General features: G+C 46.7%; 1 protein-coding gene across 2 annotated transcripts in view; it reads left to right on the top strand.

Annotated features, from left to right (window-relative positions):
* The first annotated feature begins 14503 nt into the window (after window positions 1–14503).
* The window catches only part of Fam13b (family with sequence similarity 13 member B), a 68349-nt gene continuing 60520 nt past the window's right edge, over window positions 14504–22332 (top strand). The window contains exon 1 of one of the 2 annotated variants that reach the window (XM_076554931.1): window positions 14504–14755. The gene's annotated coding sequence lies outside the window, so the exon portion shown is untranslated. The remainder of the gene's footprint in view (window positions 14756–22332) is intronic. The other variant, XM_076554939.1, reaches the window with a different exon arrangement.

Raw genomic sequence — 22332 nt, 5'->3', positions numbered from 1 at the left:
GAGAGAAAACACCCAAGAAGCTGTAGACTTTTTATAACTACATATGAAAATGATGTCATATAACATTTGTATTTTATTTGTTACAAATGCATCAGTTTGTCCAGCCAGCTTACACTAAAGGGGAGGGGACTACACAAAACACTGAGAGGTGGGGCTGGAGAGATGCCTCAGCAGTTAGCAGCACATACTTCTCTTCCAGAGGACCCGGGTTCAATTCCCAGACCCACATGGCAGCTCACAACTGTCTGTAACTCCGGTTCCAGGGGTCCCAACACCCTCACACAGATCTACATGCAGGCAAAACACCAATGCACATGAAATAAAAATAAATTAAAAAAACACACCAAGAGAATCAACACGCCCATTTTCTCTTTCCTTCCTTCCTTCCTTCCTTCCTTCCTTCCTTCCTTCCTTCCTTTCTTTCTTCCTTCTTTCTTTTTTGGAGCTGAGGACCGAATCCAGGGCCTTGTGCTTGCTAGGCAAGCACTCTACCACTGAGCTAAATCTCCAACTCCTTCTTTCTTTACTTTATTTTATTTTTTTATTTTTGTTTTTTGAAGACAGGGTTTCCCTGTATAACAGCCCTGACTGTCCTGGAACTCATTGTGTAGATCAGACTGGCCTTGGACTCACAGAGATCCTCCTGCTTCTGCCTCCCAAGTGCTGGGTTCAAAGGTGTGTACCACCACACCTGGCTTCATTTTCTTATTTAAGACAAAAAAAAAAAAAAAAAAAAAAAAAAAAAAAAAAAAACTACGTTTATTTATTTATGGAGGGTGGGGGTGAGTGCACGGAGGTCAGGGGAAACATGTGAACTCAATTCTCTCCGCCCACCATGTGAATTCCAGATCACCAGCCTTAGCAGGCCGCCCCTGCTCAGCCTTCTCATCACCTCGACTTTAAAGTGTATTGATTATTATTGTGTGGGCGTGACACATGTGCATGTGAGTGCACTGTGCACATGTGACTGTCTGAGGACAACTGTTGGAGCTGACACTCTCCTTCTTCCTTCATGTGGGTCGTGGGGTGGGACTCTGGCGGCCACGGCTGCCAGGTAAAAATGCTTTACTCTCCCGGCCGTCTTGTTGGCTTTTATTTCACTGTCGACGTTCACACGGATTCTTTTGTTCTTAAAGTTTGTTCTTTCAAGCTAGTGTAAATGGTATTGTTTTCCTGATTCATTTCTCAGCATGGAAAGAAAATCAGTGTATAGAAAATATACGGCTAGAAGCTGGGCTTCGTGGCACATGCCTGTAATCCTCGTACTTGGGAGACAGAGACAGGAGGTCAGAAGTTCAAGGTTATCCTCAGCTACTTTGTGAGTTACGAGCCAATTTTGAGACTCTGTCTCATCCCAAGAAGAAGAGGAGAAGGAAGAGAAGGAGGAGGAGGCAGGGAGAGAGAGTGACTGCTTTGTTGATTTTTCTACCCTGGCTCAATGTTTATCAGCTCTAAGAGTTTCTTAGGGGAAGCTTTAGGATCTTTTAAGTATAGGAAATTGTATTTTCTTTTTTTTTTTTTTTTTTTTTTCTTTTTTTTTTTTTTTTTTTGGTTTTTTTCGAGACAGGGTTTCTCTGTGTAGCTTTGCGCCTTTCCTGGAGCTCACTTGGTAGCCCAGGCTGGCCTCGAACTCACAAAGATCCGCCTGCCTCTGCCTCCCGAGTGCTGGGATTAAAGGCGTGCGCCACCACGCCCGGCTGGAAATTGTATTTTCTGCTAACCGGAGTTACAGACAGTTGTGAGTCGCCATGTGTGTTATTTATTAAGCGGCACTGTTTACCATGTGAGAAAAGCCACAAGGTACAACAAAGCCCACTATAAGAGTTTATTAAGAGCAGAAGCAGAAGGGGGTGTTTAGACCTATGGAAAGATCACGCAGGAAGAGAGGGATATGTGGAACCTGTTTTTATAGCGCCCCCCCATGTGCATATGGGCTTACGTAGCATAGCTATGTCATGCATGCGCATAGATTACGTGATCACGCAGCACACGGATTGTGTAGGACAGAAGGCCCTGGGATGACTGAGCATCTTGCCAGCGCATGCACAGTCATGTATCTGGGGGAGGGGCTAGGAACTCTAACGTTCTAGACTCTTTGTTTTTTTATAGAGATGGTGGGTGAATGGGATGGGGTCACCGTGTCTCCCACAACTGCTTCTGGCTGACTCAGTGGGTGTCGGTTAACTTTTGGGGGTAGGAAAGGGGGCTTTGGGGATAGTTGGACGTCCTGAGGTAGTGATTGTCCTTCGCTGCTTTGGGATTGTCCATCGCCTTCTGCTGCTTCGGGCTCTGTGATTGGGTCTAACAAGGAGCTAGCGAGGCAGAAGAGGAAGTTTAGAAAAGATTTTACCTTGTGGGGGTCCCCGAAGGGTTCCAGGGTGAGGGAGGGGGGTCCTGGGACCAGGAAAGTTTGAATTATACTTATCTGAAGTGCATCTGACCTGTCCAGGTGGATTCAGACTAGCTCTAGAGCTTGGAAGAATTTTTAAACATATTAAGAAGCAGTCACAGGGAATTTAAAATCTTGAGCTGGTAGCCATGATATTATGTTTAGTACTCTTCTATCAGAATTTTTATTGGGAGAAACCTGGATCATGCCTTTTATTTTTTGCCACCTGAGAGGCTGTCAAGGGAAATGAAATGTTAGAGCTAGTAGGCTGGGTGGCTAGGAGAAGGAGGAGGAGGAGAGGAGCTGCTGAGGAGTCTGGAGTGAGGCAAATGTGGGGAGCAGACAAAACAAAAGCTCCTCCCTTAGCTAGAAAATCTCTTCCCATTAGGGACACAGAGCAGGCTGGCACAACTAAAAATGTGTGGGTAAGAAGGATTCCCCTGAAAATACAATTAAGTGGTGGGGTCTGATGAGGTGGGTAAGGCTGTCCCCCTACCCCAACAATAGGGAGACAAGGAGAGGTAGGACCCCAAAACTCTCTCAGGACTGAGTAAGTGGCTCCAGTGTCCAAAAGGAAGGAAATGGGTCACCCCAGTACTGTAATGACTACTCTGGGTTCCTTGTGAGAGATGGCACCTTCAACCATTGATTGCCAAGCCTAGGAGACCAGCTGGAGGGGGATCTTCGTTTGATGTCCCTAAGCCATGAGGTGCACGGGGGCAGTCAGCTGACCAGTGTCCCTCTTGGTGGCACTTTGGAAAAGGCCCAGATGGTGGCCCACATGGGGCAGGGAAGGCACAAGCCCAGTGGCCTTCTCTACCACGTTTAAAAACAGGAACCTGGAGGCTTTGGGCTGCTGGTCGGATAGCGTGCGCCAGCATTTGGCAGTTCTATTTACGGGCTTTCCCATCTCTCCCATAGCACACCTTAAATGTCACAGCTCAGACTTCTGCCTGTGGGGACAGGGGCCCTCTCTCCAGACGCTTAAGACGCTCTCCAGATGCTGAGGAAACTCTGCGAGGCAGAGCAGGTCATAAGGAGCTGCCTGCCCTCTGGGTTCTCAGGATCTAGGCTAGTATATTGTAAGAGAGCCTTTGTAAGCTGTCCTAAGAAATGAGATGGATTTTCTTCCTTATCTTGAATTATCGGGAACCGCCTCGGCCCCAGGTGGATGGGCAGCATTGGTTTGATGAACCTCATGTGCATGTAGCCTAGCCTGATCCCAAACTCGTCTGTGCTCCTCAGGGCCGCTCGAGAACGAGTGTCAGGACTGGAGTGACGGTGGGAGCCACAGTGGGACAGTTGGCGCGGCCCGATATTGGAGAGGAGGAGGGGGCTAGAGGAGGAGCAGAAGGGGCCGAGAGTGGGAGCGGGAGGTCGGAGAGGCGGAGGTTCATTGGCAGGGTCCAGAGCGGTAGTCAGATTCCTCAGGTTCAGGTTGCACAGTTAGGAGCAATGGGCAGGAGAGAAGGAATCAGGAAGGCAGGGTTCGGAGCCGAGGTAAAAAAGGTAAAAAAGGCTTGAATACACTTGCCCGTTCACTGGCAGAAGTTAGATAATTCCCGTAAAGTATCGGGAGAGATGGCTCAGCCATTAAAGGCTAGGCTCACAACCATATATATATATATATATACATATATACATATATATACACATATATACATATATACATATATATACATATATACACACACACACACACACACACACACACACACACACATATATATATATATATATATATATATATATATATATATATATATATATATATATATCAGGGTCCAAGGAGCCACTGAGTGGCCATTTTTTTATTGTTATCTAAGGGATATTCGGGCCATTTCTCAGAGGAGGAGTGGGATGAATAGGAGGAAGCCGTATTTCCCATGACCGCGGCAGAGAGAAAAATAAAAAAAATCAAACGTGATCCAAGACTACCATCTCAGGCGTCCCCAAGATCAAGTGAGGATTGGTGACTAGCACAAGTCATTCGATGCTTTGTCAAGCCAGAGGATGAGGACCAGGGTGTACGTAGCAAGGATCCCTTGGGGGGTCTGATAGCAGCAGGTACAAGTCATTCAATGCTTCGTCAAGCGAGAGAATGAGGGCGGGGTGTAGGCAGCCCAAGGTGGAGTGTGTGTGTGTTGGGGGGGGGGTGTCTGATAGCAAGAACGACATCTCAGACTGCAGTCGTGGGAAATGTCTAGAGATTAAAGCCTGTGATGGGGGCTGACCATAGCTGATGAAGGCCGTGGACAGGGGCTTCCCCAATCCTGGGGACACCAGAGGGATGCTGGACAATCTATGGTTGTTCCCACACATCCAGGGGACTGTTTACACTGGCTGGAAAGGGAAAACTCACAGCCGGTGTTGTGCAAAGTGGTCTGGCAGATGGGCAAATGGAAAAGTGGGCAGTGGTAGATAGAGTAAACCTGGGTACAGGGTCCTGGGTGCAGAGCGTCGGGACGGCCTGCTTCGTCTCAGCACCAATGTTATTCATTAAGTGGTGCTGTTTACATGCTAGAAAAGCCACGAGGTACAACAAAGCCCGCTATAAGAGTTTACTAAGGGGGGAAATAGAAGGGGGTGCTGAGACCTATGGAAAAATCATGCAGGAAGAGAAGAGGTACATGTGGAACCCGCTTTTATAGATTCCTCCACACGTGCTGGGCTGACATAGCCACATCACACATGCGCATAGATCACGTGATCGCGCAGCGCAAGGATTGCGTAGGGTGTAAGGCCCTGGGGTGACTAAACATCTTGCCAGTGCACATGCGCTGTCCTGTAGCTGTGGGAGTCGCTAGGAATTCTAACAATGTGGGTGCTGGGAATTGAACCCGGGTCCTCTGGAAGAGCAGTCAGTGCTCTTAACCATGGAGCCATCTCTCCAGTCCAATGTTTTTCTTTTCAAATTTATATCCTTTTTTATCTCTTCTTATTGTCTATTGCTCTGGCTGAGAACTCAAACACTATACAGAGAAAAAATGGAGAGAATGGAAGAAATACTTGAAGTGTGTCCCCATTTGGTACAATGCTGAGTAGGTTTGCTGTGATGGACAGAAGGCCATCACACTCAGGCGTTCACTATAACACAGGCTGGACTGATTGTCTGTGGGATGAGTAGAACATCATAGGAGAAACAAGACCGAGCAGAGAAGTTGGGCTGTGATGGAGGACCCATGAAGACCTCCAGCCGCCCTACCACGTCATGCTAGGGCTGGCAGGACCCTGCAGAGTTGATACCAGCTGAGGTGAGGGAGCTGGGCCTTCACCTCCCAGACTGTCAGTCACTGGCTGCCGGCTGGTTCTGGACTGCCTTCAGTCAGGTGTTCTCTAAGTAGGGTTGCCCATGAATGCTCATGGCAACACTCTTAGGAGCTTAGGGGTAAGATCTGCTTTCCCGAGGAGTGAGCTTAATGGCCATGACTTCCATGTTCCAGGACCAGGTGGGAAGAACAGACCCTGAAGCTTCCAATGATGAAACATGCAGCTTGCCCAGAGGGACAGAAGATGACCTCAGAATGCTCGAAGAACATTAGATGCTCAAAGGCAGCCAGGTGTAGTAGTACTTGCTGGCAACCCCAGGACTGAGGTTAGCTGAGGCTGGAAGATTCTTGAATTCAGGGCCAGCGTGGGCAACATGGTGAGACCCTGTCTTAAAACAAAAACAAAACCCAAACAACAAAAAATAACTGCAAATAAAACAACAACAAGTCATACAAAACAGTGAAGGTCTTTCAAAGTCCCAAGAGGCTGGAGAAATGGCTTCGTGGTTAAGAGCATTTACGTGGAGAACATGAGGACCAGAGTTCATATCCTAGCACCTGTACATCAAGCTAGGTGTCCCATAAATGCCTGTAACTCCAGCTCTGAGGGTCTGAGGGATGGGTGTATACAGGCACACCCAGCCATGCACACTCACACAAACAAACTTTTTTTTTTTTTTTTTTTTTTTTGAGACAGGGTTTTTCTCTGTAGTTTTGGTGCCTATATCCTGGATCTTGCTCTGTAGACCAGGCTGGCTTTGAACTCACAGAGATCCGCCTGGCTCTGCCTCCCGAGAGTGCTGGGATTAAAGGCGTGTGCCACCACTGCCTGGCACAAATACACTTTTTAAAAGGCTGTCCACTTGACTACATTTGGAGTTAACTAAAAACCCAAGTCCCTAGGCACACTGTGAGGGAGTTTTTTAGTTTTTTAGTTAATTGGATTGTTGGAGGTGGGAAGATCCACTTTAAATCCAGATCACGTGAGGTTGGAAGATCTACCTTAAATCCAGATCATTTGAGAAGACCCACCCTAAACTGAGCCATAATGTCTCATGGCAGCCTATATAAAGGACAAGAAAGGAAGTTTTCCTCTTTGCCTGTGCTGTGGCCTCCTTCTGGATTCTACGGTGTACTGAAGACCAGCGGAGACATCCAGCCTCATGAACTGAACAACTACTGGATTTCTGGCCTAAGACATTGTTGGACCAACAGAACCACAGTCTGTAAGCCATTTTAATACCTCCCTGTTATATATATATATATAATATACAGTCAGTTCTGCTGCTCCAGAGAACACCGACTGATACACCCATGAAAAGTGGTTCTTAACCTGGAATTCAATCCTGCCAGATTATGAGTCAGATGTATGGGTATAACAGAGACATTTTAGATACAGAGTTTTAACTTCTCTCTCATATAGTCTAGGTTAATCTCCAACTTACTACACACGGAGGCTGTGTAGACTAGGCTGGTCTGGAACTCACTTTGTAGATCAGGCCGGCCTGGAACTTAGAGATCCACCTGCCTCTGCCTCCTGAATCCTGGGATTCAAGGCGTAGGTCACTCCACCCGGCCTGGCTTGGAAGTCTTGAGAATCCAGCCTTCGCCTTGCTTCTGATAACTGGGGATTTGGGGGTGCTCCACCACGCCTCCTGCCTTTGTGCAGCTTCTCAAGAAGCCGTTTAGCCGGGGGTCTGGTGTGACTGCAGGTGTGTCCGAGGGAAGCCAGCTCAGCTGGAATGAGAGGCTGTAGGCAAGGCCTGGAGGGAAGTGTTTCTTGAACCGTATAGTATTTGTGGACGCGTGAATAGTCTGTAAAGTTACAAAGGAAAATGAAGAATGACTGTAAAAGTCAAGACTACTGGGTATCTGGTAGGAGGGCAGGAGAGATGACTCAGGGGTTAAGACCATGGACTGCTCTCCCAGAGGACTTAAGTTTGGGTCCCAGCACCCACACTGAGCGGTTCACAACTTCCTGTAATCCCAGCTCCCCAGGATCTGGCCCCTTAAGGCTCCCTTTAGCCTCAACTTGCACCTACATTCAAGTGCACACACCTACACATAGCTCCCTTAAAAATAAAATTAAAGAGAGGTCCAAAGGAGGACCTTTAGAGGTGCTGGCTTTTATTTTGTCATCTGGTTGTGTTCTAAAATGTAGACGTTGGCTTTATAGTTCCACGTAACTCCTCCTCTGCCCCTGCCTTACCTTTCCTCCCTCTACACACACACATCTGCATTTTCTGTGTCTGTTTTGTTTTAGTTCTCTGTGTGTGTGTGTACACATGTGCATTCACGAGTTTGCACACATCACATGTGTAAGGTGCCCATGGAATCCAGACGAGCATTGGCTTCCCAGGAGCTGGAGTTACAGGTGGTTGTGAGCTGGCTTCAGAGCCTGGCTTGGGTCCTCTGGAAGAGCAGCAAGTGTTCTAAACTATGAGCCGTCTCTGCAGTCTCTCTGTTATATTTTAAAATAAGTCATTTAAAGACAGTGAGGTCATCTCCAGCTACACCACCCTAAAGGCTCCTGCCTTGACTAAAAACAGCCGGGTGTGGTGGCATACACTTGCAATCCCCAAACTCGGCAGAGCCAAGCAGGACTGCCGTGAGGTGGAGGCCAGTGTGGGCCGCATAGTGAGACCCTCCCTATCTCTAAAGCGAGCACTAGAGCAGGGCATGGTGGCATATATCCAGAACTCGGGGGACAGAGGCAGGAGAATCACTTCAGAAGGCCCTGAAGCAGGAGGCCAGCTAGGGCCATACAGTGTGACCCTGTAACAAAACAACAAACCAAAACCAAAATCAAAACAACCCCAAATCACGGGGCTGGAAAGACGGCTTGGAGATTAAGAGGAATGAGTTTGCTTCACAGAACCCATATGCCGCCTCACGACTGTCTGCAATTCCAGTTCCAGGGGAACCTATTGCTGCCTTCCTGCCTCCTCAGGTACCGGGCATGCAGTGAAAGACAGAGGTAAACATCCATATACATAAAAAATAAAATAAAAACCCCAAACTAAACCCAACTTAGCAAACAAACAATAAAAGCCAACCAAAAAGTGCCTCTACCCTCTGAGACATCTTCCCAGTCCTATGAAGGTATTTCTTTTGGCCTCAGAACACAGTGGAAAATTCCCGAGACACTATGAGTTCTTTGAATAGAGAAAGTTTGGGAACTTCCAGTATATGAAAAGTCCCTGGCATATCCCAGGTGCTCAGCAAACGCTAAAAACTACATAGGAGCTTTGTACAGGGGAGCACATTTCTCCCATTGTGGTCGTGGCTGTAGTGGAGACACCGTCAGAATGAAGAGCAGATTGACAGCAGCAGAATGCCTGGAGAATGTCAGCCGACTGAGCAAAGGTGCTAAGAACAGAGGGTCTTCAAGACACCAGAGCAAGACCACCAAAGTGAGTAACCCTTGGCCTCATTCCCACAGCCTCTACTTGGCACAGTTCACCAAACAGGAATTTGTTCTCTCCAGAGGATTTTAGTGTTTGGTTCTATTTTATACCATTATATCATTCTGTTGTGGAAACTGCTGCTTTAAAATGTTCCATAGGTGATGGGTTGGTGGCGGCGGCGGTGGCGCACACCTTTAATCCCAGCGCTTGGGGGCAGAGGCAGGTGGATCTCACTGAGTTTGAGGCTAGCCTGGTCTACAAAGCAAGTTTCAGGACAGCCAGGACTGTTACACAGAGAAACCCTGTCTTGAAAAACCAAAAAAAAAAAAAAAAAAAAAAAAAGGAAAAAAAAAAGTTCCGGAGACCCCAACAGGTCAGGAAATAGTTGGCGGCAGTCTGGACTGAGTTAAAAACAGGCCAGGCTACATTATGGAAGGTGTCTCAAGTGTGAGCTGCATTATAGAAAAAGCAAATCAGCCATCATTTTAAGCTAGTTCACTGAGCACTGCTGCTTTTGAACCGTTACAGACCCAACAACAAATGATAATCTCCCGATAGTTTGGCATTTAGAAATAACACAAGAGCCGGGATGTGGCTCAGTGCGCAGACGGCAGGCTGGGCCGGTCTGACCCCAGCGCTTCTTAAACAAGGCATGGCGGTACATGCCTGTAACCCCAGCATCGGGGACGTAGAGGAAGGAGGTCAGAAGTTCATTCTTTTTTTTTTTTTTTTGGTTTTTTGAGACAAGGTTTCTTTGTGTAGCTTTGCGCCTTTTCCTGGAACTCACTTGGTAGCCCAGGCTGGCCTTGAACTCACAGAGATCCGCCTGCCTCTGCCTCCCGAGTGCTGGGATTAAAGGCGTGCGCCACCACCGCCCAGCTCAGAAGTTCATTCTTGGCCACGTGGTGAGTTTGAGATCAGCCTGGGATACAATAAATAAACTCATAATAATTTAGAAGAAAAGATACAATTACGTTCCCTGTGGTCTGGAGCCAGACCACCCTCCTCAGTCAGCTCAGTATTTTCAACAAGCATGGCTTTTGTTTCTTGTTTCTTAGGTAAAAGCTAATAGCTTTTAAAAAAGCATTGCATTTTATTTATTCGTGTATGTGTATAAATGTGTGCATGGACATGTCAGTGTGCACATGTAGAGGTCAAGAGGACCACCTGTAGAGTGGATTCTCTTCTGCCATGCAGGTCTTGGGGATCAGGCTTGGGTCTGTCAGGCTTGGTGGCAAAAGCCTTTACCAGCTGAGTCATCTTGCCAGGGGTTTACAGCTTTTACCTGGCGGGAAAACGCCAGTCTCCCAAACTGTGTCTCCCTGCCTTCCCGTGGCTTTGATCACTAAGCAAAGCTTCTGGAGCATACAGTCCTTTGTTCTCCGTCCTGTCGAGTTCGAGTTTTCGTAACAGGAAGACAGGTTTATTGAGTACTTTATTCACCCCTGAGTGCAAGCCATAAACTTGGACTTCTGTTTGATCATGCTTACTTGCTTTTGCACAGATTAGGATGTCTTTTGGCAGTGTTTGTGAAAAAAATGGAGGATGCCGTTTATGAGGATAACTTTTAGAAAATTAGTTGTTAAAACAACAAACAAACAAAAACAGAGGCTAGCTGCTGGTGGTGGTGGTCCTGGTGGTGGTGGTGGGGAGGCAGAGCCAGGAGGATCTCTGTGAGTTCAAGGCTAGCATGGTCTACAGAGAGAGATTTCCAGAACAGTCAGGGTTACACAGAGAAACACTCTCAAAAACCAAAACCCTGGACTACAGAGTGAGTTCCAGGAAAGGCGCAAAGCTACACAGAGAAATCCTGCCTCAAAAAACCAAACTAAACCCAAAACTAAAACCAAAACCAAAAACCATATACACACAAAACAAAACAAAACCCAAAAGACCAGAGGCTGTTTCTTCCCAATATTTCTCAGATTTTAAAAATTTAGACAGGATCTCAAAGGGCTGAGTGGTGCACACCTTTAATCCCAACACCCAGGAGGCAGAGGTAGGTGCATCTCTGTGAACTCCAGGCCAGCTGGTCTACAGAGTGCTGAGGACCCTGCCTCAAAGAAATGAAAAACTGGGCTGGATGTGTCAGCCTCGAAGAAATAGGAGGACTTGTGAGTTCGAGGCCAGCCTGGTCTACACAGTGAGCCCCAGGATAAGCAGAGCTATATATAGAGAGCCCGCCTCAAAAACAAAGAAACAAACAAACTCAAAACAAACAAAAAATGGGACTGGAGAGATGGCTCAGCGGTTGAGAGCACTTTTTGCTCTTGCAGAGGACCCAGGGTCTAATTCCAGGACCCACACAGTGACTCACAACCGTGTAGCTCCAGTCCCAGAGGGTCCCAGACTCTCTCTGGCCTCTGCAGACACTGCTCTTGGTGCACAGATATTCATGCAAGTCAAACAGTCGTACACATACAAATAAAACAATAAGAACGATAAACAATAGGCAATAGATCTGCCTGCCTCTGCCTCCCAAGTATTGGAACAAAGGTGTGGCCACTCCGCTCTGAATTCATTCTCAGAACGTTTTTTTGGTAATTCTCTTTTGTCTTGTTCCCTCTGGCAATTCCACTGCAAGTTTAGAAAAAGATTAAGAATTCCCTTGCATCATCCCTTCCTATCTACCCGATATGTAACAACCTGTTGCAGATGGTTCCTAAATAATTGGTGGGGGTAGTGGTGGCGGTATGTCGACCTCACAAGGGCCTTTTAGTATAAATAGGTATGCTTATTGAAAAGTGTGAGAGAACGATCTGTTGTTGCCATGGCTACCCATTTTCCTTATATGAAAAGCAGAGGCAGCGAGGGAAAGTGGGGTCACGTACACGTACTGTTTGTTCCCGCAGAGGGTTAAAGGCATGCTTTGCCCGGAGTATTCAGCCAATGGGGGCTTATCCTGATGAGGTAATGCCTTCAGCCTTGGCAGCCCTTCTCCCGGCCTGGTTTTCTATGGGAGGCTGGGAAGAAATGCGTTTTCTGGAGCTTGCAAGTTCTCCTGCAACTTCCTGCTGGCTGCCTGATGCGGGCTCTGGCAGTGCTGGAGTGCCGGAAGCAGGCGACCTCTCAGAAGTGGCCTCGCATCCCTTTCTTCAAGTACCGGAGTTCTTCTCAGCAGTGAGAACAGGGTCGCCAGGACAGGGTAGCCTTCTCCGGGCTGAGTCAGACTGCCTCCAAAGTCACCCCCAGCCCTACCCCCCACCCCCACCCCCGACCCCGAGGGGCTTTTCTCCAGCCGTCTGTCCGCTGTGGGTTTCACTTTGCCCACCTCCCTCCCGTGAAACTGTGTGGTGTCCTAGATGCAAGAATAGGCGTTCTGGTTGTTTTCTGTTGCTGTTGTCTCCACTGGGGCCTGAACCTTCTTCATGCCTGTCACTACGTGCTCAACCTGAGCTAATGTTGTCAGTAAACTTCGGCCACTTTCCTTACACTCAGACAAAGGAGCGAGTGGGCATATTCAGCATGGGTGAACTGTCGGGAGTTGTTTGGGGAGAGCGGAGTGCTAACTTTGGTTAAGATCCCCCTTTCCTATCTGAAACCTGTAATTTGATGTTTTTCTTATTTCCCTCACCAGCACTGCTGGCAGTTTGCATGTTTTCATTATTATTGTGTGTGTACATGTGGGCATGTGTGCACATGGATGGAAGCGGCTGCTTCCTGAAGCCGGTGATAAAACTGTTTGAAACAAGGTTGCTGTAAACATCTGTCCGCCTTTCACAAAATGACTTTCTGGGAGTGGAAGGGAATGAAAGTCTACTCCTGGGAAATTGGTTCTTTTTTTGTGACTTGGTTTGACTGCTTTGGAGTAGGAGAATCACCACATTCTCACACATCCATCCATCCATCCATCCATCCATCCATCCATCCATCCATCCATCCATGCATACATACATACACTATAGCACACATGCATCACATACAAATATATGTATGTGATATATATTTATATATATATGTATGTGATATATATACATATATATATATACCCACACCATACACACACATACACTACACCGCATACACACATATATACAACACACACACACACACACACACACACACACACACACACACACACACACACACACACACGGCCTCCTATGCCATCCTGGTTTCTTTCCAACTCACTCCACCCACCAACTGGCAGATATCTCGCCCCTCCTAGATTAGATTATCGCAGGAAAACAAAAGACCAGGAAGAAAGGAATGATAAAAGTCATGAATGCTGCTGGAGTTTTCCCAGGGCTCCGGGCTGGATACACAGTCCTACCACCCTTTACTGGATGAGTTGGAGAGCATGCTTGGGAACAGGAACGCACTTTGGAAGCTGGAGGATGGTAAATGGTGGTTGTGAGATGCCTGGATCTCCAGAGCCTAGCCCAGGGCCCAACACTCTTTTATTTTATAATTATTGGAAAGTTTTAATTAGATAGAGGTGGAAAGCACAGTTTAGTGTGCTTTCATGTATCCATCAATCAGTTTCAAACAATTTTCAAATTTCTCACACGGGTATCTCTCTAATGTTCCTGGAGGGGGAGAGAATTTAGCCGTTTTTCAGATGTGATTCATATGAGCCTTCTCTGTGAAAGACAATGATTAATATGGCATTTTTTTTTTTTTTTTTTTTTTTTTTTTTGTATTTTATAGGTTACTAAGATTTCAAGAAACCACAGCAAAGAAACAAAACCAAAACCAAACCCATGTGCTTTTTTTTTTTTTTCTTTTAGAGGCAGTTTTGCTATGTGTCACTGGCTCGCTGGCTAGTCTGGCCCAGGGTGACCTTGAACTCACAGCAATTCTTCTGCCTCAGCATCCTGATTGTTGGGATTACAGGTGTGAACCACACACTCAGAGGAGATAAGAACAGTCCTTTCATCCTGAGCCATTTAACCAGAGAATTATGCAACAATTACCCTGATTGCCTAAGAAAGAAGAGGCGGAGACTGTGTATTTGTTCTTTACACCTGTGACTGAAAGTTCACCAAGGGGCCGGAGAGGTGACCCCCATGGTTAAGAGCACAGGCTGCTCTTGCAGAGGACCCAGGTTCAGTTCCCAGCACCCACACCAGGCGGCTCACAGCCGCTGGAACTCCAGCTCCAAGAGGGCTCCAGCACACCCCACTACCACGTACACATGATTTAAGATCAAATAAATCCTAAAACACGTCTCCAAAGGCCATATGGCACAGTGTTGTAATTCCAGCTCCTTGAGAGGTTAAAGGAGGAGGATTGAAAGTTCAAGGCCAGCTTAGGCAAGCAGTGAGATCCTGTCTCAAAAATAAAAAATAAAGCATGTAGGGGGGGGGAGTGGCACTGGATGAAACTCAGTGAACAGTAGCCCAGGACTCCCTCTTAAAGGATTATAACACAGTTGTGGGAGGAGGTCAGACATCTGAAGCTTGTTTGTCAGGCTCTGGGTCCCCTGCTCTGACTCCGATGCTGACTGAATGAAGCCAAGGTCCCTATGTTTCTCGGTGTTCCCATTTTATTTATCTTTGACCCTTGTCCTGTGGGCTGGGTCTTTATCTTCTGAGGACAGAGATAAAATAGGCAGCTAAGGCTAAGTCTGCCTGAACAGCCTTTTGGGCCGCGTTCAGCTTTGTTCTGGAGAAAGGATCGAAAGGACCGGATGATGGAAAGTCTTCCATTGATATGGATTGAAATGCCGAGTTGCTGGGCTGAGCTGGGTGAGTGAGTGCCTTCCCTCTGAGGTCTCCCTGTGAGTAAAAGGAAGTTTTGGGAAATGGCAGAGAAAGTGGAACTTTTAGAGTAAAATGACTAGGGTTTGATTAGGAGGAGGCAGTGCATGTCCACGCTCTAAGCACTTGTGGGGCTGAGGCAGGAGGATTGCAGAGCTCCAGTGCAGTCTGTGCTACATTGCAAGACCATGTTTTAAAACAGAAACCCCATCTAAGGTGGTGGCTGGCTCACTGCCAGGTGCTCTGTGTTCATGATCAAAATGAGGAAACTGAAAGCAGAAAAACAGGCAGCAAGGACAGACAGACGGACGGACGGACAGACGGATGGACAGACAGAGAATTCACTAGGTCACACTGCTGACCCGGGAGCAGATTTGCCCTCACTACAGACACTCGGTACAATGCAAGAAGAAGCCATTGCTTCTGCTCCTCAGCCTAACTAGACGACTGTATGCCAGGTGTGGTGGCTGGGAGACTAATGCAGGAGAATCACCATCAGTTTGATGCCAGCCTGGGCTACATAGTAAGTTCCAGGCCAACCTGACAGGGTGAGATCCTGTCTCAAAAGATAACAAAGAAAAGAAAGAAATCCTATACAGTATCCGCTGTTGGTCAAAGTTCAAGCAAATTTTAAGTGTTCATTTGTTATTGTCTTGATTTCTTTTTCTTTTTAAGATTTATTTTATTTTGAGACAAAGTCTCCTATAGCTCAAGCTGGCCTTAAACTTGCTATATAGCTTAGGATGACCTTGAATTCCTGATCCTCTGGCCTCCTCCTGAGTGTTGGAATTACAGGTGTGTGATGCCACACCCAGGCTAAGTGTCTGACTTTTCTACCTTGTTTTACCTGGTTGTTAGGGATTTGCTCTATGTATATCTTGTATATGCATGAATATACAAGCACCTCACAGCACTTTCTTCATGGAAAAAACCCGAAACAACTGTTGGACACATTTCTGTGGAATATATGTAAGAAGTAGATGGAAGCCCTGGAGGCAAGCACCTTTAATCCCAGCACTGCAGAGGCAGAGGCAGAGGCCGGCAGATCTCTGAGGATTTGAGCCCAGTCTGGTTCCAGATTAGCCAGGGCTATGTACGTGCATACAAACATTGTACAATCTCACAGAACAAAACAACCCACCCCCAAAGATCAGATGGGATATTAGGGGATACTTTTATTTATTTTTTAAAAATTGTGTGTATTTTTAGGCATGATATAGGCATCTAAAAGAATACCCTTCACAAGGTTTACTTTTGTAGGAAAGGGAATAAAATTTAGAGCTGAAAACCTTTTGGTGTGTAAAAACTTCTCCTCCTCCTCCTCCTCCTCCTCCTCCTCCTCCTCCTCCTCCTCCTTTTGTTTTTTTGAAGACAGGGTTTCTCTGTGTAGCTTTGCGCCTTTTCCTGGAACTCACTCTGTAGACCAGGCTGGCCTCAAACTCACAGAGATCCACCTGCCTCTGCGTCCTGAGTGCTGGGATTAAAGGCGTGTGCCACCACCGCCCGGCATAAAAAATTCTTAGTTTTGTATGTATGCCTAAGTGTATATATGTACATCACATGTGTGCAGGAGCCTGTGGAAGTCAGATGAGGCATCAGATCTCCTGAAAGTGGAGTTTATAGACGGCTGTGAGCTGCCTTGTGGATGCTGGGAACTGAACCTGGGTTCTCTGTAAGAGCAATTAGTACGCACTCTTAACCACTGAGCCATCTGGTCAGCTGTCTTCCTTTGGCTTTTTCAGACAGGGTCTTATTCTGTAACTCAGGTTGACCTCAAACTCATGGCAATTCTCCTGCCTCAGCCTTCCAAATGCTGGTATTCCAGACATGAACTGTAATACAGGGCATCCTTACATAGCCCAGGCTAGTCTGGAGCTTACTATGTAGACCAGGCAGCCCTCAGGTTTGCAGTGACCCTCCCACTTCTACCTGAACGTTGAGAGTACATGTGTGTGCTAATACTCTTGAGTCATGAGAATTTTGTTTTTCGTATGTTGTTATTGTGTGGTGTGTGTGTGTGTGTGTGCACCCTTGGGCAAACTAGGTACTGTGAACCTAGGGCCTTGTACCTTGTATATACTAAGCAAGTACTTCATATCACTGAGCTTCACCCTCACCTTTCATTGCCCATTTTTAATTGTTCTGAATTCTCAATTACTATAACATGGTCATTGTTTTGTACTTAAACCCAGGAATATGTATTACTTAAAACTTCATTCCATTTATTTATTTATTTAGTATGTGTGTGGGAACATTTGTGCCACTGTGTTGAATAGAGAACAGAGAACCACTTTTCTCCTGCCATGTGGGTACTGGGATAGGTTGTCGGCCTTGATGGGCAGGCACCTTTACCCGCTGGGCCATCTTTCAAGGCCCGTATATTATTTTTGTACTTGAAAAACAATGATGAAGCTGGGTCTGGAGGTGCACACCTTTAATCCCAGCACTTGGGAAGCAGAGGCAGGCAGATCTCTGAGTTTGAGGTCAGCGTGGTTTACAAAGTGAGTTCCAGGAAAGCCAGGGCTACACAGAGAATCCCTGTCTTGAAAAGAAGAAAAGGGGCTCAAGAGATGGCTCAGAGGTTAAGAGCACTGGCTGCTCTTCCAGAGGACCTGGGTTCAATTCCCAGCAACCACATGGTGCCTCACAACCATCTGTGATGAGATCTGGTGCCCTCTTCTGGTCTGCAGGGCTACATGCAGACAGAACACTGTATATATGATAAATACATCTAAAAAAGAAAAGAAGAGGAGGAGGAGAAAAACAGTGATGGTGTGAACTGGACTGTCTCTCTAAGACCCTCTTTAAGTTCTTGCCTAGATCTAGCTTTACAGTTGGGTAGAGCTTGGCGTTTCTTCATCCCAGACGCATGAGAAGAACTCAGGTCTAAGAAGGAAAACTTAAACCACAAAGAACCAGATCACCAGAAGAAGAAAGAGCAGGGGGAAGCAGGCCACAGTGGTACAGTTCTTACTGCTCTTGGAAGGCAGAGACAGAAGGGTCAGAGTCCAAGTTGCTCAAGGCCCGCTTGGGCTAAATGAAAACCTGCCAATAAAAAGTAAAGGAAAATGTCCTTGTTATGGTTGTTGGGGCTTGCCTTATAGGGCCACTACATTCAGATGAGGTGTGCTAAAGATGACAGATTTGCCCCCCACCTTCAATGTTACCCCAGGCTCCTGAGGACTCGGAGGAATGGAGCTCTGGCCTCGTCAGTTCTGGCCTCTTCCAATTTGGGCAGTCATTTCCCGGTGTCCCTTTTGCACACAATAAGCACATTGGTCCTTCTCTAGCTTCTTCTTTTGCAGGAGATTCTGGCTTCCCCCTCTGGGGTCTCTCTTATCAGTCTCCCTGAGAGCTGCCGCTACTGCTCAGGTCTATCTTTTATTCTGCTTTTCTTCTAGCGTCAAGGTTATCATGAAGCTTCTGTTGAACACACTCCAATAGCTGGGACCTATTCATACCTTCAAACCCTCCTAACCTCTGAAGTTTCTTCCTACTATCTTGGGAGACTATGTAACAAAAGCAATATTTGGTTGCTCACTGTTTTTTTTTTGGCACATCTGGGTCTACAGGCATGAACACCTGGGAAGCCTCGAAGAGGCTCTCAGGAACCACAGATGGTCCCTGGGGCTCTTGTATTACCTCACTCACCTAAGACAGATCAGTAGCTTTTCTAGCAGCTGCCTTCATTCATTCTAAAAGGTCCCAGCAAAAATTGCCCAGAGCATCCTTAATGGGTCAGTGTTGGGGTCCTAGTCAGGTTGGACAGAAGTTCCTCTCTGTAGGCAGACTTTTTTGTACCATCAGCTAGCTTCTAAATAGCCACACAGAGACTTATTAATTATAAATGCTCAGCCAATAGCTTAGGCTTGTTTCTAACTAGCTCTTATAACTTAAATTAACCCTATTTTTTTTTTTTTTGTCTATGTACTACTATGTGGCTTGGTACCTTTTATCAGCACAGCAAATTCATCTTCTCTCCACATCTCCTCTCACCCTGCCTCTCTCCATCCAAGAGAGCTCTCTCCCTACCCACAAGTCCTGCCTAACCTCTTCTTGCCTAGCTATTGGCCATTTAGCTATTTATTTATTTATTTATTTATTTATTTATTTATTTATTTATTTATAGCTATTTATTAAACCAATGAGAGCAACACATCTTCACAGTGTACAAAAAGATTGTTCTACAACACCTCTCTATCTGGCAGTGATTCCAACTGGCCTGACCAGACTCTCTAGCCAGATTCTGTCTGCTCCTCAGCCATGAAGAGGGTGGTCAGGAGCTGTTGGCAATCATCCTAGGTTGGCTGGTGGGTGTTAAAGTGTGTCTTGAGGAGGCTAATGAGAGCCTGAGGTTTTTTTAGAGAATGGTGGGTTCTGAGTTTTTCAGTTATACAGATCATTGATTGAAAAGGAGATATCAAAGAAGGTACAAACTATGAAAGGAAAAGAATGAGAACTACAGGGCTTGGACCCACAGGTGTGTGTGTGTGTGTGTGTGTGTGTGTGTGCGTGCGTGCGTGCGTGCGTGTGTGTGTGTGTGTGTGTGTGTGTGTGTTTTCTCCTATAGGCAGAATGGGGGAACTAACCCTGTCCCAGGGAAATTTGTCCCAGAGCTCTTAGCCAGAGCCACTCCATTTGTGTGGAGGGGAGAGGGGCCCGAGATACTATCTGCCCTTCAGTGTAGCCATGAGAATTATTTCCTGGTGGGGGGCAGCTTCCTCCAGTGGGACAAAGAAAACAGGCAGAGGTTTAGGTTTCTCTGGGTAACCTGGCCAAAACAAGAGGATTCAGGTCCCCAGGGAGAGAACACAGGTTTTAAGTCAAGGGGGTGGATCTTGCACCAGAGAAAGCCATTGGCCACTGTAGGGACATTGGTCAGGGTGGCCAGAGTCTCCAGTCACCATGTTCCAGACAGCCTGAACTATCTGGGGATCCAGAGATACATCACTGGGCCACTCAACTGCCAAAGAGGCTAATCTATTTCACAGAAGGTCCGGAGTTTCCCAGACGCGATACAGAGACCCTGCCAACTTCCTTGCAGTGTTTTAACATATACTTCAGTGGTGTCTTGGGACTACCACTTCCCTCCTAGTCTTAGTCAGGGTGCTATTGCTGTGAAGAGACACCGTGACCACAGCAACTCGTATAAAGGAAAACATTTAATTGGAGCTGGCTTACAGTTTCAGAGGTTTAGCCCATTATTGTTATGGTGGAAAGCATGATGGTGTGCAGGCAGACATGGTGCTGGAGAGGTAGCTGAGAGTTCTCCATCTGGATCCACAGGCAGCAGGAAGAGATACACTGGCCAGACTTGAGGATCTAGAACCTCAAAGCCCACCCCAGTGACACACTTCCTCCAACAAGGCCACACCTGCTAATGGCGCCACTCCTTAGTGACCAAACATTCTAACACTGAGTCTGTGGGGGCCATTTCTATTCAGACCGCCACACCCTCCCATCACAACTCCCTTCCAGCCAACAGGATTGACAAACACACAGAGACACAGAGACAGGCAACAAGAGAGACAACCAGGGGTGGTCACCACACAGACTTAAACCAGGGCTTCCAGGGACATCTCACACATACCTGGACACCGTGTTCAGCCTTTCCTAAGTGTACTTTCCAGGAGGTGCCATAAACACACTCATCTCTGAAGGAGACAGAGCCAGGCGACTTTCTGTAATTCCCCTTAGGGTGGAGGCTCGGGAGCTCAGGAGTAGGGGTGGGAGAAGTTCCTGGGGCCCTGGAATGTCTCAGGGTGCACACTCCTAGGAACTGTCCCTTCTCCATGCTGTTGGCTCAGAGGTGGTCTGAGACCCCCCAGTGTCTCGGTGTCTTAGTCTCTGGGGATCTTGCTGGCACCTCCAGAATATTGCAAGGTCATCTCAACTGGAGAACATACACTCTTTTTTTTTTTTTTTTGGACAGGGTTTCTCTGTGTAGCTTTGGATCCTGTCCTGGATCTCGCTCTGTAGACCAAGCTGGCCTCGAACTCACAGAGATCTACATGCTTCTGCCTCCTGAGTGCTGGGATTAAAGTCATGCATCACCACCACTTCGGGCAAGAACATACACTCTTAAAGCCAAATAAAAAGTCTTTATCACTGGCTAGCAGCTGCATGAAAATCTTGCCCAAATCATAAAGCACTGGTCCTCACAAAGGTCTTTTATGCACAAAACTCACATCCTGGTTGACACACTTCAGTAAGCAAGGACAATTATCAAGAAGCAGAACTACAGAAACCAAAAAGCAAGGTTAGTACATTAAGGGCCTTCCTGGGTCCTGGAACTATGGACCGGGCCTTTAATCGGCTAGGTCTTTGTTCCATTTTGGCAGGTGTTGGCATACCTGATGTGCTGCTGGGTTTGAAGGTCAGAATGGTGCCTCTAACATGTGTCAGTTGTGCTGAGGTCTGAGGACCTGTAACAAATCCACAGAACTGTAAGATACAACTTCTTCCTGTAGGTTGTACTTCAGCATCACAGCATTCATCTAGCAAACAGAGATGCTGGGCAAAGCGAATGGGAATGAGGCTTTATTTTCTTGTTTGTGAGTTATTTCCGCTCTGTGAATTAAATGGAGTTGGATTTCAGGTGAAGCAACTCCCAGGTCTGGACAAAGGACTTTCCCCATCCCGTTGGTTCTCTTGGCAGCTTCTGGGAAAGTGTCTAACAATTAGAGGTACATAATTCTGATCTCCAGTACAGGTGAGCAAAGTAAGGCTAGAGAGGGGGCTGTGTTGGGACACAAAGCCAGCTCTGGAAGACACCAGGTGAATGTAGGTTACTCAAGAGGAAGTCAAAGTCTTAGGCATAATCACAATGTATTCACAACAGGCAAGAACCATGTCCTGAAGGCTAGAGTTCAAATGCAGAGTTTACCGCTGTTCCCAGCACTTAGCAGCAGGGCTGGCATATCGTAAGTGCTCAGTAAATATTGTTTACTGCATGGATACTCCAGGAGAAAGAAACAATAAAGAAAACAAGAAACAGCCGGGCGGTGGTGGCACATGCCTTTAATTCCAGCACTCGGGAAGCAGAGCCAGGTGAATCTCTGAATTAGAGGCCAGCCTGGGCTACCAAGTGAGTTCCAGGAAAGGTACAAAGCTACATAGAGAAACCCTGTCTTGAAAAACAAAAACAAAAACAAAAAAAACAAACAAAAAACAAGAAACAAAGAGCAAAGCCTTCCTATAAAGGCCCAGCTGGTAGCAAACCCCTTTAATCCCAGAACTCTGGCAGTAGAGGCAGGTGGTTCTCTGTGAGTTCTGGGCCAGCCAAGGCTACATACTGAGACCCTGTCTGAAACACACACACACACACACACACACACACACTAAAACAAATAAATATAAAGATACCAATACCCCCTTACTATAAAGCAACACTATATATGGGTGCATTTTCTTCCTTTTAGGGTTTTTTTTGGGGGGGGGCTTGAAGCAGGGTCTCATGTAGCCCAGGTTGGCTCTGAACTTGCTGTGTATCAAACGCTGACCTTAAACTCCTGATCCTCCTTGCTCTATTCTCAAATGCTGGTATTACAGGCCTGGGCCCCCAC

Source organism: Peromyscus maniculatus, chromosome 19 (genome assembly GCF_049852395.1).
Source record: "Peromyscus maniculatus bairdii isolate BWxNUB_F1_BW_parent chromosome 19, HU_Pman_BW_mat_3.1, whole genome shotgun sequence".
NCBI lineage: Eukaryota > Metazoa > Chordata > Mammalia > Rodentia > Cricetidae > Peromyscus > Peromyscus maniculatus.
The sequence above is the reverse complement of the archived record's forward strand: the minus strand, read 5'-3'. Positions and strand labels throughout refer to the sequence as shown.